This window comes from Amia ocellicauda, unplaced genomic scaffold, assembly GCF_036373705.1.
Source record: "Amia ocellicauda isolate fAmiCal2 unplaced genomic scaffold, fAmiCal2.hap1 HAP1_SCAFFOLD_35, whole genome shotgun sequence".
Taxonomy (NCBI): domain Eukaryota; kingdom Metazoa; phylum Chordata; class Actinopteri; order Amiiformes; family Amiidae; genus Amia; species Amia ocellicauda.
In genome coordinates, this window is record NW_027102920.1 from 616,164 (window position 1) to 642,500 (window position 26,337).

The 26,337-nt window shown below is 46.5% G+C and overlaps 10 non-coding genes and 42 pseudogenes across 10 annotated transcripts; all 52 read right to left on the reverse strand.

The window, feature by feature from the left end:
- Nucleotides 1-159: 159 nt before the first annotated feature.
- Nucleotides 160-278, reverse strand: LOC136733077 (uncharacterized; annotated as a pseudogene).
- A 928-nt stretch (nt 279-1,206) lies between these two features.
- LOC136732803 (uncharacterized) lies at nt 1,207-1,325 on the reverse strand (annotated as a pseudogene).
- Nucleotides 1,326-1,546: 221 nt separating this feature from the next.
- On the reverse strand, nt 1,547-1,665 carry LOC136732854 (uncharacterized; annotated as a pseudogene).
- A 219-nt stretch (nt 1,666-1,884) lies between these two features.
- Nucleotides 1,885-2,003, reverse strand: LOC136732840 (uncharacterized; annotated as a pseudogene).
- A 221-nt stretch (nt 2,004-2,224) lies between these two features.
- LOC136733192 (uncharacterized) lies at nt 2,225-2,343 on the reverse strand (annotated as a pseudogene).
- A 215-nt stretch (nt 2,344-2,558) lies between these two features.
- On the reverse strand, nt 2,559-2,677 carry LOC136732822 (uncharacterized; annotated as a pseudogene).
- A 203-nt stretch (nt 2,678-2,880) lies between these two features.
- Nucleotides 2,881-2,999, reverse strand: LOC136732908 (uncharacterized; annotated as a pseudogene).
- Nucleotides 3,000-3,221: 222 nt separating this feature from the next.
- LOC136732889 (uncharacterized) lies at nt 3,222-3,340 on the reverse strand (annotated as a pseudogene).
- Nucleotides 3,341-3,556: 216 nt separating this feature from the next.
- On the reverse strand, nt 3,557-3,675 carry LOC136733150 (uncharacterized; annotated as a pseudogene).
- A 210-nt stretch (nt 3,676-3,885) lies between these two features.
- On the reverse strand, nt 3,886-4,004 carry LOC136732894 (uncharacterized; annotated as a pseudogene).
- A 224-nt stretch (nt 4,005-4,228) lies between these two features.
- LOC136733071 (uncharacterized) lies at nt 4,229-4,347 on the reverse strand (annotated as a pseudogene).
- Nucleotides 4,348-4,557: 210 nt separating this feature from the next.
- LOC136732752 (5S ribosomal RNA) lies at nt 4,558-4,676 on the reverse strand. Its single transcript, XR_010810032.1, has one exon. It is a non-coding gene; the product is annotated as a 5S ribosomal RNA (ribosomal RNA).
- A 209-nt stretch (nt 4,677-4,885) lies between these two features.
- LOC136732791 (uncharacterized) lies at nt 4,886-5,004 on the reverse strand (annotated as a pseudogene).
- Nucleotides 5,005-5,228: 224 nt separating this feature from the next.
- Nucleotides 5,229-5,347, reverse strand: LOC136732732 (5S ribosomal RNA). The gene has a single exon (XR_010810013.1). It is a non-coding gene; the product is annotated as a 5S ribosomal RNA (ribosomal RNA).
- A 211-nt stretch (nt 5,348-5,558) lies between these two features.
- LOC136732898 (uncharacterized) lies at nt 5,559-5,677 on the reverse strand (annotated as a pseudogene).
- Nucleotides 5,678-5,896: 219 nt separating this feature from the next.
- On the reverse strand, nt 5,897-6,015 carry LOC136732885 (5S ribosomal RNA). Its single transcript, XR_010810071.1, has one exon. It is a non-coding gene; the product is annotated as a 5S ribosomal RNA (ribosomal RNA).
- A 216-nt stretch (nt 6,016-6,231) lies between these two features.
- Nucleotides 6,232-6,350, reverse strand: LOC136733178 (uncharacterized; annotated as a pseudogene).
- Nucleotides 6,351-6,560: 210 nt separating this feature from the next.
- LOC136732723 (5S ribosomal RNA) lies at nt 6,561-6,679 on the reverse strand. The gene has a single exon (XR_010810004.1). It is a non-coding gene; the product is annotated as a 5S ribosomal RNA (ribosomal RNA).
- A 210-nt stretch (nt 6,680-6,889) lies between these two features.
- LOC136732919 (uncharacterized) lies at nt 6,890-7,008 on the reverse strand (annotated as a pseudogene).
- Nucleotides 7,009-7,227: 219 nt separating this feature from the next.
- LOC136732810 (uncharacterized) lies at nt 7,228-7,346 on the reverse strand (annotated as a pseudogene).
- Nucleotides 7,347-7,555: 209 nt separating this feature from the next.
- Nucleotides 7,556-7,674, reverse strand: LOC136732813 (5S ribosomal RNA). Its single transcript, XR_010810064.1, has one exon. It is a non-coding gene; the product is annotated as a 5S ribosomal RNA (ribosomal RNA).
- A 216-nt stretch (nt 7,675-7,890) lies between these two features.
- LOC136732903 (uncharacterized) lies at nt 7,891-8,009 on the reverse strand (annotated as a pseudogene).
- Nucleotides 8,010-8,229: 220 nt separating this feature from the next.
- Nucleotides 8,230-8,348, reverse strand: LOC136732740 (5S ribosomal RNA). Its single transcript, XR_010810020.1, has one exon. It is a non-coding gene; the product is annotated as a 5S ribosomal RNA (ribosomal RNA).
- Nucleotides 8,349-8,902: 554 nt separating this feature from the next.
- Nucleotides 8,903-9,020, reverse strand: LOC136732721 (5S ribosomal RNA). The gene has a single exon (XR_010810003.1). It is a non-coding gene; the product is annotated as a 5S ribosomal RNA (ribosomal RNA).
- Nucleotides 9,021-9,241: 221 nt separating this feature from the next.
- Nucleotides 9,242-9,360, reverse strand: LOC136733160 (uncharacterized; annotated as a pseudogene).
- Nucleotides 9,361-9,575: 215 nt separating this feature from the next.
- Nucleotides 9,576-9,694, reverse strand: LOC136732823 (uncharacterized; annotated as a pseudogene).
- A 210-nt stretch (nt 9,695-9,904) lies between these two features.
- On the reverse strand, nt 9,905-10,023 carry LOC136732725 (5S ribosomal RNA). The gene has a single exon (XR_010810006.1). It is a non-coding gene; the product is annotated as a 5S ribosomal RNA (ribosomal RNA).
- A 220-nt stretch (nt 10,024-10,243) lies between these two features.
- On the reverse strand, nt 10,244-10,362 carry LOC136733022 (uncharacterized; annotated as a pseudogene).
- Nucleotides 10,363-10,583: 221 nt separating this feature from the next.
- LOC136733045 (uncharacterized) lies at nt 10,584-10,702 on the reverse strand (annotated as a pseudogene).
- A 224-nt stretch (nt 10,703-10,926) lies between these two features.
- Nucleotides 10,927-11,045, reverse strand: LOC136733025 (uncharacterized; annotated as a pseudogene).
- A 220-nt stretch (nt 11,046-11,265) lies between these two features.
- On the reverse strand, nt 11,266-11,384 carry LOC136732877 (uncharacterized; annotated as a pseudogene).
- Nucleotides 11,385-11,602: 218 nt separating this feature from the next.
- On the reverse strand, nt 11,603-11,721 carry LOC136733144 (uncharacterized; annotated as a pseudogene).
- A 225-nt stretch (nt 11,722-11,946) lies between these two features.
- LOC136733111 (uncharacterized) lies at nt 11,947-12,065 on the reverse strand (annotated as a pseudogene).
- A 210-nt stretch (nt 12,066-12,275) lies between these two features.
- Nucleotides 12,276-12,394, reverse strand: LOC136732766 (5S ribosomal RNA). Its single transcript, XR_010810046.1, has one exon. It is a non-coding gene; the product is annotated as a 5S ribosomal RNA (ribosomal RNA).
- Nucleotides 12,395-12,609: 215 nt separating this feature from the next.
- LOC136733182 (uncharacterized) lies at nt 12,610-12,728 on the reverse strand (annotated as a pseudogene).
- A 547-nt stretch (nt 12,729-13,275) lies between these two features.
- LOC136733082 (uncharacterized) lies at nt 13,276-13,394 on the reverse strand (annotated as a pseudogene).
- Nucleotides 13,395-13,939: 545 nt separating this feature from the next.
- LOC136732882 (uncharacterized) lies at nt 13,940-14,058 on the reverse strand (annotated as a pseudogene).
- Nucleotides 14,059-14,266: 208 nt separating this feature from the next.
- Nucleotides 14,267-14,385, reverse strand: LOC136732806 (uncharacterized; annotated as a pseudogene).
- A 210-nt stretch (nt 14,386-14,595) lies between these two features.
- Nucleotides 14,596-14,714, reverse strand: LOC136732875 (uncharacterized; annotated as a pseudogene).
- A 218-nt stretch (nt 14,715-14,932) lies between these two features.
- LOC136733069 (uncharacterized) lies at nt 14,933-15,051 on the reverse strand (annotated as a pseudogene).
- Nucleotides 15,052-15,277: 226 nt separating this feature from the next.
- On the reverse strand, nt 15,278-15,396 carry LOC136733124 (uncharacterized; annotated as a pseudogene).
- A 215-nt stretch (nt 15,397-15,611) lies between these two features.
- Nucleotides 15,612-15,730, reverse strand: LOC136732789 (uncharacterized; annotated as a pseudogene).
- Nucleotides 15,731-16,286: 556 nt separating this feature from the next.
- Nucleotides 16,287-16,405, reverse strand: LOC136733054 (5S ribosomal RNA). The gene has a single exon (XR_010810087.1). It is a non-coding gene; the product is annotated as a 5S ribosomal RNA (ribosomal RNA).
- A 207-nt stretch (nt 16,406-16,612) lies between these two features.
- On the reverse strand, nt 16,613-16,731 carry LOC136732807 (uncharacterized; annotated as a pseudogene).
- A 210-nt stretch (nt 16,732-16,941) lies between these two features.
- Nucleotides 16,942-17,060, reverse strand: LOC136733015 (uncharacterized; annotated as a pseudogene).
- Nucleotides 17,061-17,285: 225 nt separating this feature from the next.
- Nucleotides 17,286-17,404, reverse strand: LOC136733184 (uncharacterized; annotated as a pseudogene).
- Nucleotides 17,405-17,623: 219 nt separating this feature from the next.
- LOC136733021 (uncharacterized) lies at nt 17,624-17,742 on the reverse strand (annotated as a pseudogene).
- A 215-nt stretch (nt 17,743-17,957) lies between these two features.
- On the reverse strand, nt 17,958-18,076 carry LOC136732824 (uncharacterized; annotated as a pseudogene).
- Nucleotides 18,077-18,297: 221 nt separating this feature from the next.
- On the reverse strand, nt 18,298-18,416 carry LOC136733084 (uncharacterized; annotated as a pseudogene).
- A 210-nt stretch (nt 18,417-18,626) lies between these two features.
- On the reverse strand, nt 18,627-18,745 carry LOC136733042 (uncharacterized; annotated as a pseudogene).
- Nucleotides 18,746-18,953: 208 nt separating this feature from the next.
- LOC136732808 (uncharacterized) lies at nt 18,954-19,072 on the reverse strand (annotated as a pseudogene).
- A 210-nt stretch (nt 19,073-19,282) lies between these two features.
- Nucleotides 19,283-19,401, reverse strand: LOC136733016 (uncharacterized; annotated as a pseudogene).
- Nucleotides 19,402-26,337: the final 6,936 nt, after the last annotated feature.

Consider the following 26,337-nt stretch of genomic DNA (forward strand, 5'->3'; position numbering starts at 1 on the left):
AACTGCCAGCAAAAAAAAAAAGAAAAATAGAGGGAAATATACCAGTGCAGCAAAGGGTGTTGAAAGTAGCCGGGTACGTGTACAATTCTTCAATTATATCTCCTGGAGACAGAAAGAGAGTATTAAGAGCTACGATGAAGTTACCCAGGAGACGTAAAAAGCTTGCAGCACCTGGTATTTCAAGGAGGTCTCCCATCCAAGTACTGACCATGCGCTGCCCCGTTTAGCTTCCGAGATCTGACGAGATCGGGCGCATTCAGGACGGTGTGGCCACAGGACGGTGTGGCCACAAGCCGAAAGGCCTGGCTGCATGATGTCTCTTAAAGGTTGGCGGGTATTGACGGAACTTCCAGCAAAAAAAAAAAAGAAAAAAAGAAAAAAGAAAAATGGATGGAAAAATATCAGTGCAGCAAAGGGTATTGACAGTAGCTGGATACGTGTACAATACTTCAATTATATCTCCTCCAGACAGAGAGAGAGTATTAAGAGCTACGATAAAGTTACCCAGGAGACGTAAAAGCTTGCAGCACTAGGTATTTCCAGGAGATCTCACATTTAAGTACTGACCAGGTCCTGCCCCGTATAGCTTCCGAGATCTGACAAGATCGGGCAAGATCGGGCAAGATCGGGCGCGTTCAGGACGGTGTGGCCGCAAGCCAAGAGGCCGGGCTGCATGATGTCTCTTAAAGGCTGGCGGGTATTGACGGAACTTCCAGCAAAAAATAAAAAATTAATAAATAGAAAAATGGAGGGAAAAATATCAGTGCAGGACAGGGTGTTGAAAGTAGCCGGGTACATGTACAATTCTTCAATTATATCTCCTCCAGACTGAATGAGAGTATTAAGAGCTACGCTGAAGTTACCCAGGAGATGTAAAAAGCTTTCAGCACCTGGTATTTCCAGGAGGTCAGCCATCCAATTACTGACCAGGCCCTGCCCAGTTTTTCTTCCGAGATCTTACGTCTTCAGGACGGTGTGGCCTCAAGCCAAGAGGCCTGGCTGCATGATGTCTCTTAAAGGCTGGAGGGTATTGACGGAACTTCCAGCAAAAAAAAAAAAAAAAAAAATGGAAAATGGAGGGAAAAATATCAGTGCAGCAAAGGCTGTTGAAAGTAGCCGGGTACGTGTACAATACTTCAATTATATCTCCTCCAGACAGATAGAGAGTATTAAGAGCTGCGATGAAGTTTCCCAGGAGACGTAAAAAGCTTGCAACACCAGGTATTTCCAGGAGGTCTCCCATCCAAGTACTGACGAGGCCCTGCCCCGTTTAGCTTCCGAGATCTGACGAGATCGGGCGTGTTCAGGACGGTGTGGCCGCAAGCCAAGAGGCCGGGCTGCATGATGTCTCTTAAAGGCTGGCGGGTATTGACGGAACTTCCAGCAAAAAATAAAAAATAAATAAATAGAAAAATGGAGGGAGAAATATCAGTGCAGGACAGGGTGTTGAAAGTAGCCGGGTACATGTACAATTCTTCAATTATATCTCCTCCACACTGAATGAGAGTATTAAGAGCTACGCTGAAGTTACCCAGGAGACGTAAAAAGCTTGCAGCACCTGGTATTTCTAGGAGGTCTCCCATCCATGTACTGACCAGGCCCTGCCCCGTTTAGCTTCCGAGAGCTGACGAGATCGGGCGCATTCAGGACGGTGTGGCCACAAGCTGAGATGCCTGGCTGCATGATGTCTCTTAAAGGCTGGCGGGTATTGACGGAACTTCCAGCAAAAAAAAAAAAAAAAAAAATGGAAAATGGAGGGAAAAATATCAGTGCAGCAAAGGCTGTTGAAAGTAGCCGGGTACGTGTACAATACTTCAATTATATCTCCTCCAGACAGATAGAGAGTATTAAGAGCTACGATGAAGTTTCCCAGGAGACGTAAAAAGCTTGCAGCACCAGGTATTTCCAGGAGGTCTCCCATCCAAGTACTGACGAGGCCCTGCCCCGTTTAGCTTTCGAGATCTGACGAGATCGGGCGTGTTCAGGACGGTGTGGCCGCAAGCCAAGAGGCCGGGCTGCATGATGTCTCTTAAAGGCTGGCGGGTATTGACGGAACTTCCAGCAAAAAATAAAAAATAAATAAATAGAAAAATGGAGGGAGAAATATCAGTGCAGGACAGGGTGTTGAAAGTAGCCGGGTACATGTACAATTCTTCAATTATATCTCCTCCAGACTGAATGAGAGTATTAAGAGCTACGCTGAAGTTACCCAGGAGATGTAAAAAGCTTTCAGCACCTGGTATTTCCAGGAGGTCAACCATCCAATTACTGACCAGGCCCTGCCCAGTTTTTCTTCCGAGATCTGACGAGATCTTGCGTCTTCAGGACGGTGTGGCCTCAAGCCAAGAGGCCTGGCTGCATGATGTCTCTTAAAGGCTGGAGGGTATTGATGGAACTTCCAGCAAGAAACAAAAGAAAAAAGAAAAATGGAGGGAAAAATATCAGTGCAGCAAAGCGTGTTGAAGGTAGCCGGGTACGTGTACAATTCTTCAATTATATCTCCTCCAGACAGATAGAGAGTATTAAGAGCTACGATAAAGTTACCAAGGAGACGTAAAAGCTTGCAGCACCAGGTATTTCCAGGAGGTCTCACATTCAAGTACTGACCAGGTCCTGCCCCGTTTAGCTTCCGAGATCTGACGAGATCGGGCGCGTTCAGGACGGTGTGGCCGCAAGCCGAGATGTCTGGCTGCATGATGTCTCTTAAAGGCTGGCGGGTATTGACGGAATTTCCAGCAAAAAAGAAAAATGGATGGAAAAATATCAGTGCAGGAAAGGGTGTTGAAAGTAGCCGGGTACGTGTACAATTCTTCAATTATATCTCCTCCAGACAGATAGAGAGTATTAAGAGCTACGATAAAGTTACCCAGGAGACGTAAAAGCTTGCAGCACCAGGTATTTCCAGGAGGTCTCACATTTATGTACTGACCAGGCCCTGCCCCGTTTAGCTTCCGAGATCTGACGAGATCGGGCGCATTCAGGACGGTGTGGCCACAAGCCGAAAGGCCTGGCTGCATGATGTCTCTTAAAGGTTGGCGGGTATTGACGGAACTTCCAGCAAAAAAAAAAAAAAAAAAAAAAAAAGAAAAATGGATGGAAAAATATCAGTGCAGCAAAGGGTGTTGACAGTAGCTGGGTACGTGTACAATTCTTCAATTATATCTCCTCCAGACAGAAAGAAAGAACTAAGAGCTACGATAAAGTTACCCAGGAGACGTAAAATCTTGCAGCACCAGGTATTTCCAGGAGGTCTCCCATCCAAGTACTGACCAGGTCCTGCCCCGTTTAGCGTCCGAGATCTTACGAGATCGGGCACGTTCAGGACGGTGTGGCCGCAAGCCGAGAAGCCTGGCTGCATGATGTCTCTTAAAGGTTGGCGGGTATTGACGGAACTTCCAGCAAAAAAAAAAAAAAAAAAAGAAAAATGGATGGAAAAATATCAGTGCAGCAAAGGGTGTTGACAGTAGCTGGGTACGTGTACAATATTTCAATTATATCTCCTCCAGACAGATAGAGAGTATTAAGAGCTACGATAAAGTTACCCAGGAGACGTAAAAGCTTGCAGCACTAGGTAATTCCAGGAGGTCTCACTTTCATGTACTGACCAGGTCCTGCCCAGTTTAGCTTCCGAGATCTGACGAGATCGGGCGCGTTCAGGATGGTGTGGCCGCAAGCCGAGATGCCTGGCTGCATGATGTCTCTTAAAGGCTGGCGGGTATTGACGGAACTGCCAGCAAAAAAAAAAAAGAAAAATAGAGGGAAATATACCAGTGCAGCAAAGGGTGTTGAAAGTAGCCGGGTACGTGTACAATTCTTCAATTATATCTCCTGGAGACAGAAAGAGAGTATTAAGAGCTACGATGAAGTTACCCAGGAGACGTAAAAAGCTTGCAGCACCTGGTATTTCTAGGAGGTCTCCCATCCAAGTACTGACAAGGCCCTGCCCCGTTTAGCTTCCGAGATCTGACAAGATCGGGCGCATTCAGGACGGTGTGGCCACAAGCCGAAAGGCCTGGCTGCATGATGTCTCTTTAAGGTTGGCGGGTATTGACGGAACTTCCAGCAAAAAAAAAAAAGAAAAAAAGAAAAAAGAAAAATGGATGGAAAAATATCAGTGCAGCAAAGGGTGTTGACAGTAGCTGGATACGTGTACAATACTTCAATTATATCTCCTCCAGACAGAGAGAGAGTATTGAGAGCTACGATAAAGTTACCCAGGAGACGTAAAAGCTTGCAGCACTAGGTATTTCCAGGAGGTCTCACTTTCATGTACTGACCAGGTCCTGCCCCGTTTAGCTTCCGAGATCTGACGAGATCGGGCGCGTTCAGGATGGTGTGGCCGCAAGCCGAGATGCCTGGCTGCATGATGTCTCTTAAAGGCTGGCGGGTATTGACGGAACTGCCACCAAAAAAAAAAAAGAAAAATAGAGGGAAATATACCAGTGCAGCAAAGGGTGTTGAAAGTAGCCGGGTACGTGTACAATTCTTCAATTATATCTCCTGGAGACAGAAAGAGAGTATTAAGAGCTACGATGACGTTACCCAGGAGACGTAAAAAGCTTGCAGCACCTGGTATTTCTAGGAGGTCTCCCATCCAAGTACTGACCAGGCCCTGCCCCATTTAGCTTCCGAGATCTTACGAGATCGGGCGCATTCAGGACGGTGTGGCCGCAAGCCAAGAGACCTGGCTGCATGATGTCTCTTAAAGGTTGGCGGGTATTGACGGAACTTCCAGCAAAAAAAAAAAGAAAAATAGAGGGAAATATACCAGTGCAGCAAAGGGTGTTGAAAGTAGCCGGGTACGTGTACAATTCTTCAATTATATCTCCTGGAGACAGAAAGAGAGTATTAAGAGCTACGATGAAGTTACCCAGGAGACGTAAAAAGCTTGCAGCACCTGGTATTTCTAGGAGGTCTCCCATCCAAGTACTGACAAGGCCCTGCCCCGTTTAGCTTCCGAGATCTGACGAGATCGGGCGCATTCAGGACGGTGTGGCCACAAGCCGAGAGGCCTGGCTGCATGATGTCTCTTAAAGGTTGGCGGGTATTGACGGAACTTCCAGCAAAAAAAAAAAAGAAAAAAAGAAAAAAGAAAAATGGATGGAAAAATATCAGTGCAGCAAAGGGTGTTGACAGTAGCCGGGTACGTGTACAATACTTCAATTATATCTCCTCCAGACAGAGAGAGAGTATTAAGAGCTACGATGAAGTTACCCAGGAGACGTAAAAGCTTGCAGCACTAGGTATTTCTAGGAGGTCTCCCATCCAAGTACTGACCAGGCCCTGCCCCGTTTAGCTTCCGAGATCTGATGAGATCGGGCGCGTTCAGGATGGTGTGGCTGCAAGCCAAGAGGCCTGGCTGCATGATGTCTCTTAATGGTTGGCGGGTTTTGACGGAACATCCAGCAAATAAAAAGAAAGAGAAATGGTGGTAAAAATATCAGTGCAGCAAAGGGTGTTGAAAGTAGCCAGGTTCGTGTACAATTCTTCAATTATATCTCCTCCAGACTGAAAGAGAGTATTAAGAGCTACAATGAAGTTACCCAGGAGACGTAAAAAGCTTGCAGCACCTGGTATTTCCAGGAGGACACCCATCCAAGTACTGACCAGGCCTTGCCCCGTTTAGCTTCCAAGATCTGACAAGATCGGGCGCGTTCAGGACGGTGTGGCCGCAAGCCGAGATGTCTGGCTGCATGATGTCTCTTAAAGGCTGGCGGGTATTGACGGAATTTCCAGCAAAAAAAAAAAAAAAAAAAAAGAAAAATGGAGGGAAAAATATCAGTTCAGGAAAGGGTGTTGAAAGTAGCCGGGTACGTGTACAATTCTTCAATTATATCTCCTGGAGACAGAAAGAGAGTATTAAGAGCTACGATGAAGTTACCCAGGAGACGTAAAAAGCTTGCAGCACCTGGTATTTCTAGGAGGTCTCCCATCCAAGTACTGACCAGGCCCTGCCCCGTTTAGCTTCCGAGATCTGACGAGATCGGGCGCGTTCAGGATGGTGTGGCCGCAAGCCAAGATGCCTGGCTGCATGATGTCTCTTAAAGGCTGGCGGGTATTGACGGAATTTCCAGCAAAAAAAAAAAAAAAAAAAGAAAAATGGAGGGAAAAATATCAGTTCAGGAAAGGGTGTTGAAAGTAGCTGGATACGTGTACAATACTTCAATTATATCTCCTCCAGACAGAGAGAGAGTATTGAGAGCTACGATAAAGTTACCCAGGAGACGTAAAAGCTTGCAGCACTAGGTATTTCCAGGAGGTCTCACTTTCATGTACTGACCAGGTCCTGCCCCGTTTAGCTTCCGAGATCTGACGAGATCAGGCGCGTTCAGGATTGTGTGGCCGCAAGCCGAGATGCCTGGCTGCATGATGTCTCTTAAAGGCTGGCGGGTATTTACGGAACTGCCACCAAAAAAAAAAAAGAAAAATAGAGGGAAATATACCAGTGCAGCAAAGGGTGTTGAAAGTAGCCGGGTACGTGTACAATTCTTCAATTATATCTCCTCCAGACTGAAAGAGAGTATTAAGAGCTACGATGAAGTTACCCAGGAGACGTAAAAAGCTTGCAGCACCTGGTATTTCCAGGAGGACACCCATCCAAGTACTGACCAGGCCCTGCCCCGTTTAGCTTCCGAGATCTGACGAGATCGGGCGCGTTCAGGATGGTGTGGCCGCAAGCCAAGATGCCTGGCTGCATGATGTCTCTTAAAGGCTGGCGGGTATTGACGGAACTGCCAGCGAAAATAAAAAAGAAAAATAGAGGGAAAAATACCAGTGCAGCAAAGGGTGTTGAAAGTAGCCGGGTACGTGTACAATTCTTCAATTATATCTTCTCCAGACAGAAAGAGAGTATTAAGAGCTACGATGAAGTTCCCCAGGAGACGTAAAAAGCTTGCAGCACCAGGTATTTCCTGGAGGTCTCCCATCCAAGTACTGATCAGGCCCTGCCCCGTTTAGCTTCCGAGATCTGACGAGATCAGGCGCGTTCAAGACAATGTGGCCACAAGCCAAGAGGCCTGGCTGCATGATGTCTCTTAAATGCTGGCGGGTATTGACGGAATTTCCAGCAAAGAAAAAAAAAAAAAAAAAGAAAAATGAAAGGAAAAATATCAGTTCAGGAAAGGGTGTTGAAAGTAGCCGGGTACGTGTACAATTCTTCAATTATATCTCCTGGAGACAGAAAGAGAGTATTAAGAGCTACGATGAAGTTACCCAGGAGACGTAAAAAGCTTGCAGCACCTGGTATTTCTAGGAGGTCTCCCATCCAAGTACTGACCAGGTCCTGCCCCGTTTAGCTTCCGAGATTTGACGAGATCGGGCGCGTTCAGGACGGTGTGGCCGCAAGCCGAGATGTCTGGCTGCATGATGTCTCTTAAAGGTTGGCGGGTATTGACGGAACTGCCAGCAAAAAAAAAAAGAAAAATAGAGGGAAATATACCAGTGCAGCAAAGGGTGTTGAAAGTAGCCGGGTACGTGTACAATTCTTCAATTATATCTCCTGGAGACAGAAAGAGAGTATTAAGAGCTACGATGAAGTTACCCAGGAGACGTAAAAAGCTTGCAGCACCTGGTATTTCTAGGAGGTCTCCCATCCAAGTACTGACCAGGCCCTGCCCCGTTTAGCTTCCGAGATCTGACGAGATCGGGCGCATTCAGGACGGTGTGGCCGCAAGCCGAGAGGCCTGGCTGCATGATGTCTCTTAAAGGTTGGCGGGTATTGACGGAACTTCCAGCAAAAAAAAAAAAAAAAAAAGAAAAATGGATGGAAAAATATCAGTGCAGCAAATGGTGTTGACAGTAGCTGGGTGCGTGTACAATACTTCAATTATATCTCCTCCAGACAGATAGAGAGTATTAAGAGCTACGATAAAGTTACCCAGGAGACGTAAAAGCTTGCAGCACCAGGTATTTCCAGGAGGTCTCACATTCATGTACTGACCAGGTCCTGCCCCGTTTAGCTTCCGAGATCTGACGAGATCGGGCGCGTTCAGGATGGTGTGGCCGCAAGCCGAGATGCCTGGCTGCATGATGTCTCTTAAAGGCTGGCGGGTATTGACGGAATTTCCAGCAAAAAAAAAAAAAAAAAAAATAGAAAAATGGAGGGAAAAATATCAGTACAGGAAAGGGTGTTGAAAGTAGCCGGGTACGTGTACAATTCTTCAATTATATCTCCTGGAGACAGAAAGAGAGTATTAAGAGCTACGATGAAGTTACCCAGGAGACGTAAAAAGCTTGCAGCACCTGGTATTTCTAGGAGGTCTCCCATCCAAGTACTGACCAGGCCCTGCCCCGTTTAGCTTCCGAGACCTGACGAGATCGGGCGCATTCAGGACGGTGTGGCCACAAGCCGAAAGGCCTGGCTGCATGATGTCTCTTAAAGGTTGGCGGGTATTGACGGAACTTCCAGCAAAAAAAAAAAAAAAAAAAATAGAAAAATGGAGGGAAAAATATCAGTGCAGGAAAGGGTGTTGAAAGTAGCCGGGTACGTGTACAATTCTTCAATTATATCTCCTGCAGACTGAAAGAGAGTATTAAGAGCTACGATAAAGTTACCCAGGAGACGTAAAAGCTTGCAGCACCTGGTATTTCCAGGAGGTCTCACATTCAAGTACTGACCAGGTCCTGCCCCGTTTAGCTTCCGAGATCTGACAATATCATGCGCGTTCAGGACGGTGTGGCCGAAAGCCGAGAGGCCCGGCTGCATGATGTCTCTTTAAGGCTGGCGGGTATTGACGGAACTTCCAGCAAAAAAAAAAAGAAAAAAGAAAAATGGAGGGAAAAATATCAGTGCAGCAAAGGGTTTTGAAAGTAGCCGGGTACGTGTACAATTCTTCAATAATATCTCCTACAGACTGAAAGAGAGTATTAAGAGCTATGATGAAGTTACCCAGGAGACGTAAAAAGCTTGCAGCACCTGGTATTTCCAGGAGGTCACCCATCCAAGTACTGACCAGGCCCTGCCCCGTTAGCTTCCGAGATCTGATGAGATCGGGCGCGTTCAGGACGGTGTGGCCGCAAGCCAAGAGGCCGGGCTGCATGATGTCTCTTAAAGGCTGGCGGGTATTGACGGAACTTCCAGCAAAAAATAAAAAATAAATAAATAGAAAAATGGAGGGAAAAATATCAGTGCAGCAAAGGCTGTTGAAAGTAGCCGGGTACATGTACAATTCTTCAATTATATCTCCTCCAGACTGAATGAGAGTATTAAGAGCTACGCTGAAGTTACCCAGGAGATGTAAAAAGCTTTCAGCACCTGGTATTTCCAGGAGGTCACCCATCCAATTACTGACCAGGCCCTGCCCAGTTTTTCTTCCGAGATCTGACGAGATCTTGCGTCTTCAGGACGGTGTGGCCTCAAGCCAAGAGGCCTGGCTGCATGATGTCTCTTAAAGGCTGGAGGGTATTGATGGAACTTCCAGCAAAAAACAAAAGAAAAAAGAAAAATGGAGGGAAAAATATCAGTGCAGCAAAGCGTGTTGAAGGTAGCCGGGTACGTGTACAATTCTTCAATTATATCTCCTCCAGACAGATAGAGAGTATTAAGAGCTACGATAAAGTTACCCAGGAGACGTAAAAGCTTGCAGCACCAGGTATTTCCAGGAGGTCTCACATTCAAGTACTGACCAGGTCCTGCCCCGTTTAGCTTCCGAGATCTGACGAGATCGGGCGCGTTCAGGACGGTGTGGCCGCAAGCCGAGATGTCTGGCTGCATGATGTCTCTTAAAGGCTGGCGGGTATTGACGGAACTGACAGCAAAAAAAAAAAAGAAAAATAGAGGGAAATATACCTGTGCAGCAAAGGGTGTTGAAAGTAGCCGGGTACGTGTACAATTCTTCAATTATATCTCCTGGAGACAGAAAGAGAGTATTAAGAGCTACGATGAAGTTACCCAGGAGACGTAAAAAGCTTGCAGCACCTGGAATTTTTAGGAGGTCTCCCATCCAAGTACTGACCAGGCCCTGCCCCGTTTAGCTTCCGAGATCTGACGAGATCGGGCGCATTCAGGACGGTGTGGCCACAAGCCGAAAGGTCTGGCTGCATGATGTCTCTTAAAGGTTGGCGGGTATTGACGGAACTTCCAGCAAAAAAAAAAAAAAAAAAAAATAGAAAAATGGAGGGAAAAATATCAGTGCAGGAAAGGGTGTTGAAAGTAGCCGGGTACGTGTACAATTCTTCAATTATATCTCCTGCAGACTGAAAGAGAGTATTAAGAGCTACGATAAAGTTACCCAGGAGACGTAAAAGCTTGCAGCACCTGGTATTTCCAGGAGGTCTCACATTCAAGTACTGACCAGGTCCTGCCCCGTTTAGCTTCCGAGATATGATGAGATCAGGCGCGTTCAGGACGGTGTGGCCGCAAGCCAAGAGGCCTGGCTGCATGATGTCTCTTAAAGGCTGGCAAGTATTGACGGAACTTCCAGCAAAAAAAAAAAAAAAAAAAAATAGAAAAATGGAGGGAAAAATATCAGTGTAGCAAAGGGTGTTGAAAGTAGCCGGGTACGTGTACAATTCTTCAATTATATCTCCTCCAGACAGAAAGAGAGAATTAAGAGCTATGATGAAGTTACCCAGGAGACGTAAAAAGTTTGCAGCACCTCGTATTTCCAGAAGGTAACCCATAAGAGTACTGACCAGGCCCTGCCCCGTTTAAATTCCGAGATCTGACGAGATCGGGCGCGTTCAGGACGGTGTGGCCGCAAGCCGAGAGGCCTGGCTGCATGATGTCTCTTAATGGCTGGCGGGTATTGACGGAACTTCCAGCAAAAAAAAAAAAAAAAAAAAAGAAAAAGAAAAATGGATGGAAAAATATCAGAGCAGCAAAGGATGTTGACAGTAGCTGGATACGTGTACAATACTTCAATTATATCTCCTCCAGACAGATAGAGAGTATTAAGAGCTACGATAAAGTCACCCAGGAGACGTAAAAGCTTGCAGCACCAGGTATTTCCAGGAGGTCTCACATTCATGTACTGACCAGGTCCTGCCCCGTTCAGCTTCCGAGATCTGACGAGATCGGGCGCGTTCAGGATGGTGTGGCCGCAAGCCGAGATGCCTGGCTGCATGATGTCTCTTAAAGGCTGGCGGGTATTGACGGAATTTCCAGCAAAAAAAAAAAAAAAAAAAATAGAAAAATGGAGGGAAAAATATCAGTGCAGGAAAGGGTGTTGAAAGTAGCCGGGTACGTGTACAATTCTTCAATTATATCTCCTGGAGACAGAAAGAGAGTATTAAGAGCTACGATGAAGTTACCCAGGAGACGTAAAAAGCTTGCAGCACCTGGTATTTCTAGGAGGTCTCCCATCCAAGTACTGATCAGGCCCTGCCCCGTTTAGCTTCCGAGATCTAACGAGATCAGGCGCGTTCAGGACAATGTGGCCGCAAGCCGAGAGGCCTGGCTGCATGATGTCTCTTAAAGACTGGCGGGTATTGACGGAACTTCCAGCAAAAAAAAAAAAAAAAAAAAGATAAATGAAGGGAAAAATATCAGTGCAGCAAAGGCTGTTGAAAGTAGCCGGGTACATGTACAATTCTTCAATTATATCTCCTCCAGACAGAAAGAGAGAATTAAGAGCTACGATGAAGTTACCCAGGAGACGTAAAAAGTTTGCAGCACCTCGTATTTCCAGAAGCTAACCCATAAGAGTACTGACCAGGCCCTGCCCCGTTTAAATTCCGAGATCTGAGGAGATCGGGCGCGTTCAGGACGGTGTGGCCGCAAGCCGAGAGGCCTGGCTGCATGATGTCTCTTAATGGCTGGCGGGTATTGACGGAACTTCCAGCAAAAAAAAAAAAAAAAAAAAAAGAAAAAGAAAAATGGATGGAAAAATATCAGAGCAGCAAAGGATGTTGACAGTAGCTGGATACGTGTACAATACTTCAATTATATCTCCTCCAGACAGATAGAGAGTATTAAGAGCTACGATAAAGTTACCCAGGAGACGTAAAAGCTTGCAGCACCAGGTATTTCCAGGAGGTCTCACATTCATGTACTGACCAGGTCCTGCCCCGTTCAGCTTCCGAGATCTGACGAGATTGGGCGCGTTCAGGATGGTGTGGCCGCAAGCCAAGATGCCTGGCTGCATGATGTCTCTTAAAGGCTGGCGGGTATTGACGGAACTGCCAGCAAAAAAAAAAACGTAAAATAGAGGGAAATATACCAGTGCAGCAAAGGGTGTTGAAAGTAGCCTAGTACGTGTACAATTCTTCAATTATATCTCCTGGAGACAGATAGAGAGTATTAAGAGCTACGATGAAGTTACCCAGGAGACGTAAAAGGCTTGCAGCACCTGGTATTTCTAGGAGGTCTCCAATCCAAGTACTGACCAGGCCCTGCCCCGTTTAGCTTCCGAGATCTGACGAGATCGGGCGCATTCAGGACGGTGTGGCCGCAAGCCGAGAGGCCTGGCTGCATGATGTCTCTTAAAGGTTGGCGGGTATTGACGGAACTTCCAGCAAAAAAAAAAAAAAAAAGAAAAATGGATGGAAAAAATATCAGTGCAGCAAAGGGTGTTGACAGTAGCTGGGTACGTGTACAATACTTCAATTATATCTCCTCCAGACAGATAGAGAGTATTAAGATCTACGATAAAGTTACCCAGGAGACGTAAAAGCTTGCAGCACCAGGTATTTCCAGGAGGTCTCACATTCATGTACCGACCAGGTCCTGCCCCGTTTAGCTTCCAAGATCTGACGAGATCGGGCGAGTTCAGGATGTCGTGGCCGCAAGCCGAGACGCCTGGCTGCATGATGTCTCTTAAAGGCTGGCGGGTATTGACGGAATTTCCAGCAAAAAAAAAAAATAGAAAAATGGAGGGAAAAATATCAGTGCAGGAAAGGGTGTTGAAAGTAGCCGGGTACGTGTACAATACTTCAATTATATCTCCTCCAGACTGAATGAGAGTATTAAGAGCTACGATGAAGTTTCCCAGGAGACGTAAAAAGTTGGCAGCACCTGGTATTTCCAGAAGATCTCCCATCCAAGTACTGACCAGGTCCTGCCCCGTTTAGTTTCCGAGATCTTCCGAGATCGGGCTCGTTCAGGACTGTGTGTCCGCAAGCCGAGAGGCCTGGTTGCATGATGTCTCTTAAAGGCTGGCGGATATTGACGGAACTTCCAGAAAAAATAATAAAGAAAAAGAAAAATGGAGGGAAAAATATCAGTGCAGCAATGGGTGTTGAAAGTAGCCGGGTACGTGTACAATACTTCAATTATATCTCCTCCAGACTGAATGAGAGTATTAAGAGCTACGCTGAAGTTACCCAGGAGATGTAAAAAGCTTGCAGCACCTGGTATTTCCAGGAGGTCACCCATCCAATTACTGACCAGGCCCTGCCCAGTTTTTCTTCCGAGATCTGACGAGATCTTGCGTCTTCAGGACGGTGTGGCCTCAAGCCAAGAGGCCTGGCTGCATGATGTCTCTTAAAGGCTGGCGGGTATCAACGGAACTGCCAGCAAAAAAAAAAAAGAAAAATAGAGGGAAAAATACCAGTGCAGCAAAGGGTTTTGAAAGTAGCCGGGTACGTGTACAATTCTTCAATTATATATTCTCCAGACAGAAAGAGAGTATTAAGAGCTACGATGAAGTTTCCCAGGAGACGTAATAAGTTGGCAGCACCTGGTATTTCCAGAAGATCTCCCATCCAAGTACTGACCAGGTCCTGCCCCGTTTAGTTTCCGAGATCTTCCGAGATCGGGTTTGTTCAGGACTGTGTGTCCGCAAGCCGAGAGGCCAGGTTGCATGATGTCTCTTAAAGGCTGGCGGATATTGACGGAACTTCCAGAAAAAATAATAAAGAAAAAGAAAAATGGAGGGAAAAATATCAGTGCAGCAATGGGTGTTGAAAGTAGCAGGGTACGTGTACAATACTTCAATTATATCTCCTCCAGACAGAAAGAGAGTATTAAGAGCTACGATAAACTTACCCAGCAGACGTAAAAAGCTTGCAGCACCTGGTATTTCCAGGAGGTCTCCCATCCAAGTACTGACCAGGCCCTGCCCCACTCAGTTTCCGAGATCTTACGAGATCGGGCGCGTTCAGGACGGTGTGGCCGCAAGCCGAGATGCCTGGCTGCATGATGTCTCTTAAAGGCTGGCGGGTATTGACGGAACTGCCAGCAAAAAAAAAAAGAGAAATGGAGGGAGAAATACCAGTGCAGCAAAGGGTGTTGAAAGTAGCCGGGTACGTGTACAATACTTGAATTATATCTCCTCCAGACAGAAAGAGAGTATTAAGAGCTACGATGAAGTTACCCAGGAGACGTAAAAGCTTGCAGCACCAGGTATTTCCAGGAGGTCTCACATTCAAGTACTGACCAGGTCCTGCCCCGTTTAGCTTCCGAGATCTGACGAGATCGGGCGCGTTCAGGATGGTGTGGCCGCAAGCCAAGACGCCTGGCTGCATGATGTCTCTTAAAGGCTGGCGGGTATTGACGGAACTCCCAGCAAAAAAAAAAAAAAAAAATAGAGGGAAAAATACCAGTGCAGCAAAGGCTGATGAAAGTAGCCGGGTACGTGTACAATTTCTCAATTATAACACCTCCAGACAGATAGAGAGTATTAAGAGCTACGATGAAGTTTCCCAGGAGACGTAAAAAGCTTGCAGCACCAGGTATTTCCTGGAGGTCTCCCATCCAAGTACTGATCAGGCCCTGCCCCGTTTAGCTTCCGAGATCTAACGAGATCAGGCGCGTTCAGGACAATGTGGCCGCAAGCCAAGAGGCCTGGCTGCATGATGTCTCTTAAAGGCTGGCGGGTATTGACGGAACTTCCAGAAAAAAAAAAAAAAAAAAAAAGAAAAATGGAGGGAAAAATATCAGTGCAGCAAAGGCTGTTGAAAGTAGCCGGGTACATGTACAATTCTTCAATTATATCTCCTCCAGACAGAAAGAGAGAATTAAGAGCTACGATGAAGTTACCCAGGAGACGTAAAAAGTTTGCAGCACCTCGTATTTCCAGAAGGTAACCCATAAAAGTACTGACCAGGCCCTGCCCCGTTTAAATTCCGAGACCTGACGAGATCGGGCGCGTTCAGGACGGTGTGGCCGCAAGCCGAGAGGCCTGGCTGCATGATGTCTCTTAATGGCTGGCGGGTATTGACGGAACTTCCAGCAAAAAAAAAAAAAAAAAAAAAAGAAAAAGAAAAATGGAGGGAAAAATATCAGTGCAGTAATGGGTTTTGAAAGTAGCCGGGTACGTGTACAATTCTTCAATTATATCTCCTCCAGACAGAAAGAGAGTATTAAGAGCTACGATGAAGTTACCCAGGAGACGTAAAAAGCTTGCAGCACCTGGTATTTCTAGGAGGTCAGCCATCCAAGTACTGACCAGGCCCTGCCCCGTTTAGCTTCCGAGATCTGTCGAGATCTTGCGTCTTCAGGACGGTGTGGCCTCAAGCCAAGAGGCCTGGCTGCATGATGTCTCTTAAAGGCTGGAGGGTATTGATGGAACTTCCAGCAAAAAACAAAAGAAAAAAGAAAAATGGAGGGAAAAATATCAGTGCAGCAAAGCGTGTTGAAGGTAGCCGGGTACGTGTACAATTCTTCAATTATATCTCCTCCAGACAGATAGAGAGTATTAAGAGCTACGATAAAGTTACCCAGGAGACGTACAAGCTTGCAGCACCAGGTATTTCCAGGAGGTCTCACATTCAAGTACTGACCAGGTCCTACCCCGTTTAGCTTCCGAGATCTGACGAGATCGGGCGCGTTCAGGACGGTGTGGCCGCAAGCCGAGATGTCTGGCTGCATGATGTCTCTTAAAGGCTGGCGGGTATTGACGGAACTTCCAGCAAAAAATAAAAAATAAATAAATAGAAAAATGGAGGGAAAAATATCAGTGCAGGACAGGGTTTTGAAAGTAGCCGGGTACGTGTACAATTCTTCAATTATATATTCTCCAGACAGAAAGAGAGTATTAAGAGCTACGATGAAGTTTCCCAGGAGACGTAAAAAGTTGGCAGCACCTGGTATTTCCAGAAGATCTCCCATCCAAGTACTGACCAGGTCCTGCCCCGTTTAGTTTCCGAGATCTTCCGAGATCGGGCTCGTTCAGGACTGTGTGTCCGCAAGCTGAGAGGCCTGGTTGCATGATGTCTCTTAAAGGCTGGCGGATATTGACGGAACTTCCAGAAAAAATAATAAAGAAAAAGAAAAATGAAGGGAAAAATATCAGTGCAGCAATGGGTGTTGAAAGTAGCCGGGTACGTGTACAATACTTCAATTATATCTCCTCCAGACAGAAAGAGAGTATTAAGAGCTACGATAAACTTACCCAGCAGACGTAAAAAGCTTGCAGCACCTGGTATTTCCAGGAGGTCTCCCATCCAAGTACTGACCAGGCCCTGCCCCGTTTAGCTTCCGAGATCTGACGAGATCGGGCGCGTTCAGGATGGTGTGGCCGCAAGCCGAGACGCCTGGCTGCATGATGTCTCTTAAAGGCTGGCGGGTATTGACGGAACTGCCAGCAAAAAAAAAAAGAGAAATGGAGGGAGAAATACCAGTGCAGCAAAGGGTGTTGAAAGTAACGGGTACGTGTACAATACTTGAATTATATCTCCTCCAGACAGAAAGAGAGTATTAAGAGCTACGATGAAGTTACCCAGGAGACGTAAAAGCTTGCAGCACCAGGTATTTCCAGGAGGTCTCACATTCAAGTACTGACCAGGTCCTGCCCCGTTTAGCTTCCGAGATCTGACGAGATCGGGCGCGTTCAGGATGGTGTGGCCGCAAGCCGAGACGCCTGGCTGCATGATGTCTCTTAAAGGCTGGCGGGTATTGACGGAACTGCCAGCAAAAAAAAAAAAAAAAAATGGAGGGAAAAATACCAGTGCAGCAAAGGACGATGAAAGTAGCCGGGTACGTGTACAATTTCTCAATTATATCTCCTCCAGACAGATAGAGAGTATTAAGACCTACGATGAAGTTTCCCAGGAGACGTAAAAAGTTTGCAGCACCTCGTATTTCCAGAAGGTAACCCATAAAAGTACTGACCAGGCCCTGCCCCGTTTAAATTCCGAGATCTGACGAGATCGGGCGCGTTCAGGACGGTGTGGCCGCAAGCCGAGACGCCTGGCTGCATGATGTCTCTTAATGGCTGGCGGGTATTGACGGAACTTCCAGCAAAAAAAAAAAAAAAAAAAAAAGAAAAAGAAAAATGGAGGGAAAAATATCAGTGCAGTAATGGGTTTTGAAAGTAGCCGGGTACGAGTACAATTCTTCAATTATATCTCCTCCAGACAGAAAGAGAGTATTAAGAGCTACGATAAAGTTACCCAGGAGACGTAAAAGCTTGCAGCACCAGGTATTTCCAGGAGGTCTCACATTCATGTACCGACCAGGTCCTGCCCCGTTTAGCTTCCAAGATCTGACGAGATCGGGCGAGTTCAGGATGTCGTGGCCGCAAGCCGAGACGCCTGGCTGCATGATGTCTCTTAAAGGCTGGCGGGTATTGACGGAATTTCCAGCAAAAAAAAAAAAAAAAAAATAGAAAAATGGAGGGAAAAATATCAGTGCAGGAAAGGGTGTTGAAAGTAGTCGGGTACGTGTACAATTCTTCAATAATATCTCCTGGAGACAGAAAGAGAGTATTAAGAGCTACGATGAAGTTACCCAGGAGACGTAAAAAGCTTGCAGCACCTGGTATTTCTAGGAGGTCTCCCATCCAAGTACTGACCAGGCCCTGCCCCGTTTAGCTTCCGAGATCTGACGAGATCTTGCGTCTTCAGGACGGTGTGGCCTCAAGCCAAGAGGCCTGGCTGCATGATGTCTCTTAAAGGCTGGAGGGTATTGATGGAACTTCCAGCAAAAAACAAAAGAAAAAAGAAAAATGGAGGGAAAAATATCAGTGCAGCAAAGCGTGTTGAAGGTAGCCGGGTACGTGTACAATTCTTCAATTATATCTCCTCCAGACAGATAGAGAGTATTAAGAGCTACGATAAAGTTACCCAGGAGACGTAAAAGCTTGCAGCACCAGGTATTTCCAGGAGGTCTCACATTCAAGTACTGACCAGGTCCTGCCCCGTTTAGCTTCCGAGATCTGACGAGATCGGGCGCGTTCAGGACGGTGTGGCCGCAAGCCGAGATGTCTGGCTGCATGATGTCTCTTAAAGGCTGGCGGGTATTGACGGAACTTCCAGCAAAAAATAAAAAATAAATAAATAGAAAAATGGAGGGAAAAATATCAGTGCAGGACAGGGTGTTGAAAGTAGCCGGGTACATGTACAATTCTTCAATTATATCTCCTCCAGACTGAATGAGAGTATTAAGAGCTACGCTGAAGTTACCCAGGAAATGTAAAAAGCTTGCAGCACCTGGTATTTCCAGGAGGTCACCCATCCAATTACTGACCAGGCCCTGCCCAGTTTTTCTTCCGAGATCTGACGAGATCTTGCGTCTTCAGGACGGTGTGGCCTCAAGCCAAGAGGCCTGGCTGCATGATGTCTCTTAAAGGCTGGCGGGTATCAACGGAACTGCCAGCAAAAAAAAAAAAAGAAAAATAGAGGGAAAAATATCAGTGCAGGACAGGGTGTTGAAAGTAGCCGGGTACATGTACAATTCTTCAATTATATCTCCTCCAGACTGAATGAGAGAATTAAGAGCTACGATAAAGTTACCCAGGAGACGTAAAAGCTTACAGCACCAGGTATTTCCAGGAGGTCTCCCATCCAAGTACTGACCAGGCCCTGCCCCACTCAGTTTCCGAGATCTTACGAGATCGGACGCGTTCAGGACGGTGTGGCCGCAAGCCGAGATGCCTGGCTGCATGATGTCTCTTAAAGGCTGGCGGGTATTGACGGAACTGCCAGCAAAAAAAAAAAGAGAAATGGAGGGAGAAATACCAGTGCAGCAAAGGGTGTTGAAAGTAGCCGGGTACGTGTACAATACTTGAATTATATCTCCTCCAGACAGAAAGAGAGTATTAAGAGCTACGATGAAGTTACCCAGGAGACGTAAAAGCTTGCAGCACCAGGTATTTCCAGGAGGTCTCACATTCAAGTACTGACCAGGTCCTGCCCCGTTTAGCTTCCGAGATCTGACGAGATCGGGCGCGTTCAGGATGGTGTGGCCGCAAGCCGAGACGCCTGGCTGCATGATGTCTCTTAAAGGCTGGCGGGTATTGACGGAACTGCCAGCAAAAAAAAAAAAAAAAAATAGAGGGAAAAATACCAGTGCAGCAAAGGACGATGAAAGTAGCCGGGTACGTGTACAATTTCTCAATTATATCTCCTCCAGACAGATAGAGAGTATTAAGAGCTACGATGAAGTTTCCCAGGAGACGTAAAAAGTTTGCAGCACCTCGTATTTCCAGAAGGTAACCCATAAAAGTACTGACCAGGCCCTGCCCCGTTTAAATTCCGAGATCTGACGAGATCGGGCGCGTTCAGGACGGTGTGGCCGCAAGCCGAGACGCCTGGCTGCATGATGTCTCTTAAAGGCTGGCGGGTATTGACGGAACTTCCAGCAAAAAAAAAATGGATAAAGAAAAATGGAGGGAAAAATATCAGTGCAGCAATGGGTGTTGAAAGTAGCCGGGTACGTGTACATTACTTCATTTATATCTCCTCCAGACAGAAAGAGAGTATTAAGAGCTACGATGAACTCACCTAAAGGATTATTAGGAACACCATTCTAATACTGTGTTTGACCCCCTTTCGCCTTCAGAACTGCTTTAATTCTACGTGGCATTGCTTCAACAAGGTGCTGAAAGCATTCTTTAGAAATGTTGGCCCATATTGATAGGATAGCATCTTGCAGTTGATGGAGATTTGTGGGATGCACATCCAGGGCACGAAGCTCCCGTTCCACCACATCTTAAAGATGCTCTATTGGGTTGAGATCTGGTGACTGTGGGGGCCAGTTTAGTACAGTGAACTCATTGTCATGTTCAAGAAACCAATTTGAAATGATTCGACCTTTGTGACATGGTGCATTATCCTGCTGGAAGTAGCCATCAGAGGATGGGTACATGGTGGTCAAAAAGGGATGGACATGGTCAGAAACAATGCTCAGGTAGGCCGTAGCATTTAAACGATGCCCAATTGGCACTAAGGGGCCTAAAGTGTGCCAAGAAGACATCCCCCACACCATTACACCACCACCACCAGCCTGCACAGTGGTAACAAGACATGATGGATCCATGTTCTCATTCTGTTTACGCCAAATTCTGACTCTACCATCTGAATGTCTCACCTCTTTTTCCTATTTGTAGTGGAGATGAGTGGTACCCGGTGGGGTCTTCTGCTGTTGTAGCCCATCCGCCTCAAGGTTGTACGTGTTGTGGCTTCACAAATGCTTTGCTGCATACCTTGTTTGTAACGAGTGGTTATTTCAGTCAAAGTTGCTCTTCTATCAGCTTGAATCAGTCGGCCCACTCTCCTCTGACCTCTAGCATCAACAAGGCATTTTCGCCCACAGGACTGCCGCATACTGGATGTTTTTCCCTTTTCACACCATTCTTTGTAAACCCTAGAAATGGTTGTGCGTGAAAATCCCAGTAACTGAGCAGATTGTGAAATACTCAGACCGGCCCGTCTGGCACCAACAACCATGCCACGCTCAAAATTGCTTAAATCACCTTTCATTCCCATTCAGACATTCAGTTTGGAGTTCAGGAGATTGTCTTGACCAGGACCACACCCCTAAATGAATTGAAGCAACTGCCATGTGATTGGTTGATTAGATAATTGCATTAATGAGAAATTGAACAGGTGTTCCTAATAATCCTTTAGGTGAGTGTATATGTATGTATGTGTATGTATGTCCAATTGCTTTGACAATACAAATGAAATGAATTGAGAGAGAGAGAGAGAGAGAGAGAGAGAGAGAGGAATATGAGCTCCTAAAAAACATTTGTTTTTATACATAAGCGGATTTAATTTGTGATTTACAAATGAATATATAGCACTATAAACATACACAGAAGACATGGAATAGAAATTCAGAAGAAAAAGTATTAAAAAAATAATAATTTTAAGAGAAACACAAAAAGAAGAAAGCAGAGAGACAGTTCAGGAAGAAAAGTCAGAAAAGAAAAGCTGAAGACAAGAATTGGAGGTAAGAGACAAATAATTAAACAAAAAAATATGTATTAATAAAATAAATAAGCATTCTCAGTAGTTGACTCAGCCAATGAAAATGCAGAGCTCCGATTTGAATAGAGTGACAGTAGGAGAGAGCCCAACTGCCACTGAGACTGATAGAAATCTATCGAACAGCAGTCTGACTGCAGAGCTGCCTTTTGAAATCCGATACCCTGAAGACATTCGCTCTGCACAGGCTAAGAAGGACTACAAACAAGCTGTGATGAGAGCATCTCCTTAGACCCTCATCCTAGACTACACCGGTAAAGGAGAAAACAGGGTCAAGAACAATCTACTGTTCTACACCGCCTTTCACAAAACCCTGTGCCAGACATACCCCAATAACAACAAGAGGGGCATTAGCAGAGGCAGGCAGATCTCAGTGCTGGTAGAGAAAGACACAGACAGTGTGATGCTCACTTTTAATGTATACCACAACGGGACCATCATGGTGCAGGGCAGCGAGAGCAGCCTGGACCAATTAGCTCTCGGCTTCCACACCTCAAAGCAGCAGACTGAGGTAGAGAAACAAGAGCCAGAGCCGGCCACCCTGCAGTCTGCCCCCAGCCACACGGAGCCAGACAGTGCCCCATCTCCCACAGACTGCCCCCCTGTCTCCCCAAAACTCTCCAGCAACATTAAAACACTAAAGGAATGCCTATCAGTGCTGGAGCTGGAGTTTGCGGAGTTCAGGGAGCAGACCTTGAGCACCCTGGCCCAGACCTCCTTGTGCGATCAGCTCCGGGATGAGATGCACAGACTAAAGATGCAGCACAAGGCTGAGATCCATGAGCTGAGAGCAGCAGTGAGAGACCTGGAGGAGCAGAGCCAAACCCTGAGGACGGAGCTGCGCAGAGCGAGGGAGGAGCTGACCAGGACACCCCAGCACAGCCAGCTAAGGAGCCTGCAGAGCCAGCTGGAGGAGCTAAGAGAGGAGCTACACATCACTGGAGCACAGAGACTGCACTGCACTGACCCCACAACACCTCCAACCCCTGACGCACCCACTGATCCACCCACACTCCCCACCACTCCTGACACACCCACTATCACCAGACCTGCCACTAATACACAACCCCCTGAAACGCCACTCCCCCAAAACACACCCGCTGCCCCCACCACTCCCGACGCAAACCCGGAGTGGCAGGTCAACGCAGAGGTGGTCATTCTGAGCGAATCCAATGGGAAGTTCCTGGTTGAGAGGCGCCTCTTCCCTGGGCGAAAAGTGAAAAAGCTTTGGTGCTCCACAGCACAGAGAGCCCTGGAGCTGCTCTCCAAGAGGAGGCTTTGCCAAGTCAAACACATCCTCATCCACACCGGCACTAACGACCTGAGTGCCCGCAGGGGCGATGTGGCCTCAGCCCTGAGACAGGTAGCAACGAAAGCCACAGAGGAATTCCCAACTGCCAAAATTTCCATCTCCACACTGCTGCCCCGCACAGACGTGCCCCTGCACATCATCCAGGCCATCAACGCAGAAGTGTCCCGAAGATGTGCCCTCCTCCCCAACGTCCACCTGGCACACCACTGAGACATCCAGCCACATCACCTGTATGACCACGTCCACCTCAACAAGACGGGTGTGAGGATCATCTCAAAGGTCCTCAAGGACACAACCCTGGGCCGAAACCCCACACACCCCCACCTCGAGACCAGGAGCAAACCCCCCAGCCCCCGGCCACATCCCCAGCCACCGGCTCCACCCCAGCCCCAGCCCCTGAGACCCCGCGGCCCCATTCCCCACCCCCCCATCCCCAGAGGGCCCGTCCAGCACAGCAGAGCGGACAGCCGGGGACCAGCACAGCCACACAGCCACGCAGCAGCGGCTTCCAGAGCCTGGAGGCCCGATGCTGCCCAGCTGGCCCAGATAAGGCAACTCCTCAGTGTCATCTGTATCACACTGCTGAGTTAACTGAGCCTCAACACACATATATATGGTTGTGGAGATGGAGAGTAAGAAAAAATGTGATTTAATTATTCTGATATTTTGATGCAAAGATAAAATCTTTGAGTGATTATTATGTATATCCATATATAATTATTAATAGTAATATAATATCAGTTGTAGACCACAAATTAAACTTTCTTATGTAGAAGAGACAAGTATAATAAAATATATTAACATGTCCTTTAAAATAAGCAGTTGGAATATGCAGGGTTTACGCTCCTCAACTTTTGGAATGAAGAGCACAGGCCCTGAACTGATCAACACTGTAAATAGTTCAGATGTTTTCATTCTTGTAGAGACTTGGTGCTGTGCAGATATGTCTATACACTGGATGGATACAATGGATACAGGGAGCTGATTGTGCCCTCCTATAAAAAACCCAAAGTCAGGTGTGGCAGGGCCTCGTGGGGGATTATCGTGTGGTACAGGGAGGAGCTCCGAGCAGCCCTATGCCCAGTACAGAGAGGAGACACACACCTGTGGATGAAAATCAGAAAAGACACCCTACAAAATAACACAGATATATACCTATGTGCAATTTATATGCCACCCGCAGACTCCCCCTACTATAATGAGGAAGGCTTTCATGAGCTTCAAAACGAAATCTGCCACTTCCAGACCCTGGGCTCTGTACTGCTGTGTGGCGATCTCAATGCCAGGACTGGCAGAGAGATGGACTACATCAATACAGAGGGGAACACACACCTGTTCGGAGACTCCCCGCTGTGCCACACACACACCTCCACACTGACACAGCCACGACAGCGTGGTAAACAAGAGCAGGAAGCAGGTAGTGCGCCTATGTAAAAGCCTGGGTCTATATATCATCAATGGCAGGACCAGGGGGTACTCTCTGGGGAGATTCACATACTGCTCGGCTCTGGGCAGCAGTGTGGTGGACTACGCCATAACTGACCTGGACCCACAAGCCAACAATGCGTTTATAGTCAGACAACAATCTCCACTATCAGACCACAGCCAAATAACACTTTACCTAAAAAGATCAGCGCAGCCACAAGTCAGAGCCAAACTTCCCACAAAACTGGTCTCCCTGCCACCCAGTTAGAGATGGTCAGAGCCCAGCACAGAGAACTACACAAGAGCCCTGAATAGTGATGAGATTGAAAACATGTTAGACAGATATCAATCCTCACACTATCAAATAAACCAAAACGGAATAAACTCAGCCACCAAAACACTGAATGAAATATTTGAGAGACTGGCTTTAAAATCAAACATTAAAACAATTAAAAACCAAAATATGAAATCGTCTAAAAGAAAAAAAGAACAGTGGTGTGACCAGGAGTGTGAAACTTCTAGGAAACACCTGAGACATCTCTCCAACACTAAACACAGAGAGCCCGACAACCAGGAGGCTCGCCTCAGCTACTGCCAGGCCCTGCGGCACTACAAGCAACTCCTCAGTAAGAAAAAAGACCACTATATGGGCAGAATAAATACCCCAAAAACAAAAAATGAAATACCAATTCAAAATGGAGAAATCTGGAAAACACACTTTGAAAAACTTTACCAAAATGTTGAAAACAATCCAAAGCCAGAACAGGTTAAAATATTAAAAAACCTAAATAAATTGGAAGAAATCATTAAGAATAACCAAAATCCCTTAGATAACCCATTTACAATACAGGAACTAAAACATCAACTCAAAATCCTCAAACCCAGGAAAGCCAGCGGCCCCGACAGCATCAGCCCTGAGATGCTGAAGCACAGCAGCCCGCAGCTGCACGAGGCTCTGCTCAAACTCTTTAACCTGGTGCTGAGAGCCGGGTGTTTCCCTGAGGTCGGGAATCAAGGATTGATCACCCCGATTTTTAAAAGTGGAGACAAATTAGACCCCAATAACTACTGGGGCAGCTGTGTGAGCAGTAACCTGGGGAAGGTGTTCTGCAGTATCATCAACGCCCAGATACTGGCCTTCCTTACCAAGCACAGTGTCCTGAATAAGAGTCAGATTGGCTTCCTACCAAAACACCGCACAACCGATCATATTTACACTCTACACACCCTCATAAATAAATATACCCAAAACAATAAAGGAAAAATATTTGCCTGTTTTGTAGACTTTAGAAAGGCATTTGACTCAATCTGGCACAAGGGATTATTTTATAAACTTCTACAGAGTGGTGTAGGGGGTAAAGTTTATGACATCATTAAATCAATGTATTCTGAAAACAAATGCGGAGTTCAAATTGGCAACTCAAGAACAGAGTTCTTCACTCAGGGGCGGGGAGTGAGACAGGGCTGCAGTCTGAGTCCAACACTGTTCAACATCTACATCATCGAGTTGGCCACAGTGTTGGAGCAGTCTGACGCCCGCAGCCTAACTCTCCATGACACAGAGATCAAGTTCCTGCTCTACGCAGACGACCTGGTGCTGCTGTCGCCCACAGAGCAGGGGCTTCAGCAGAACCTGGCGCTGCTAGAGCAGTACTGTCAGAAATGGGCCCTGGCAGTCAATCTGGACAAGACCAGAGTTATGGTTTTCCAGAAAAAAGCCCCATCTCAGGGAAACAGGTACCGCTTCACTCTGGGCAGCACTGGATTAGAGCACTGCACCAGATACAACTACCTTGGCCTGACCATCAGTGCGTCAGGGAGCTTCAGCCTGGCTATAAACGCATTAAAAGACAAGGCACGCCGGGCATTTTATGCCATAAAGACACAATTTGGGAAAACAACAATACCAATAACTATTTGGATTAAAATATTAAACTCCATCATCCAACCAATCCTGCTATATGGGAGCAAAGTGTGGGGTCCCCTCATGAACCTCAATAACAACAATTGGGACAAAAGCCCCATGGAAATATTCCACCTAGAATTTAATAAAAACATCTTACACGTACACAGAAACGCCCCCACGGCTCTGAGGCTCACAGAGCCCGAACACACAATGACCAAAACAACAACAATTGGGAAAATTGACATGTACCTGAAAAGCAAATACACAAAAGATTAGAGACACGAATTAGAATTACAAAACAAATTGGAATGCTACCGGGCCCTGAATAGAAACATTACATTGGCTGAATACTTAAAAATCCAAAATATAAAAGAGAGACAAAATCTAACTAAATACAGGCTCAGTGACCACAGCCTCGCCATTGAAAAAGGCCGCTACAGAAAATTCTGGGTTGCCAGAGAAGAGCGGCTGTGCAGCCAGTGTGACCTAGGGGAGGTCGAAACACAGGCGCATTTCCTGCTGTCCTGCCCTAAATACACAAAAATCAGGGAGACATACTTTAAAATATTAAAAATGCATATCCCTGAGTTCAGCATGATCCCCGATT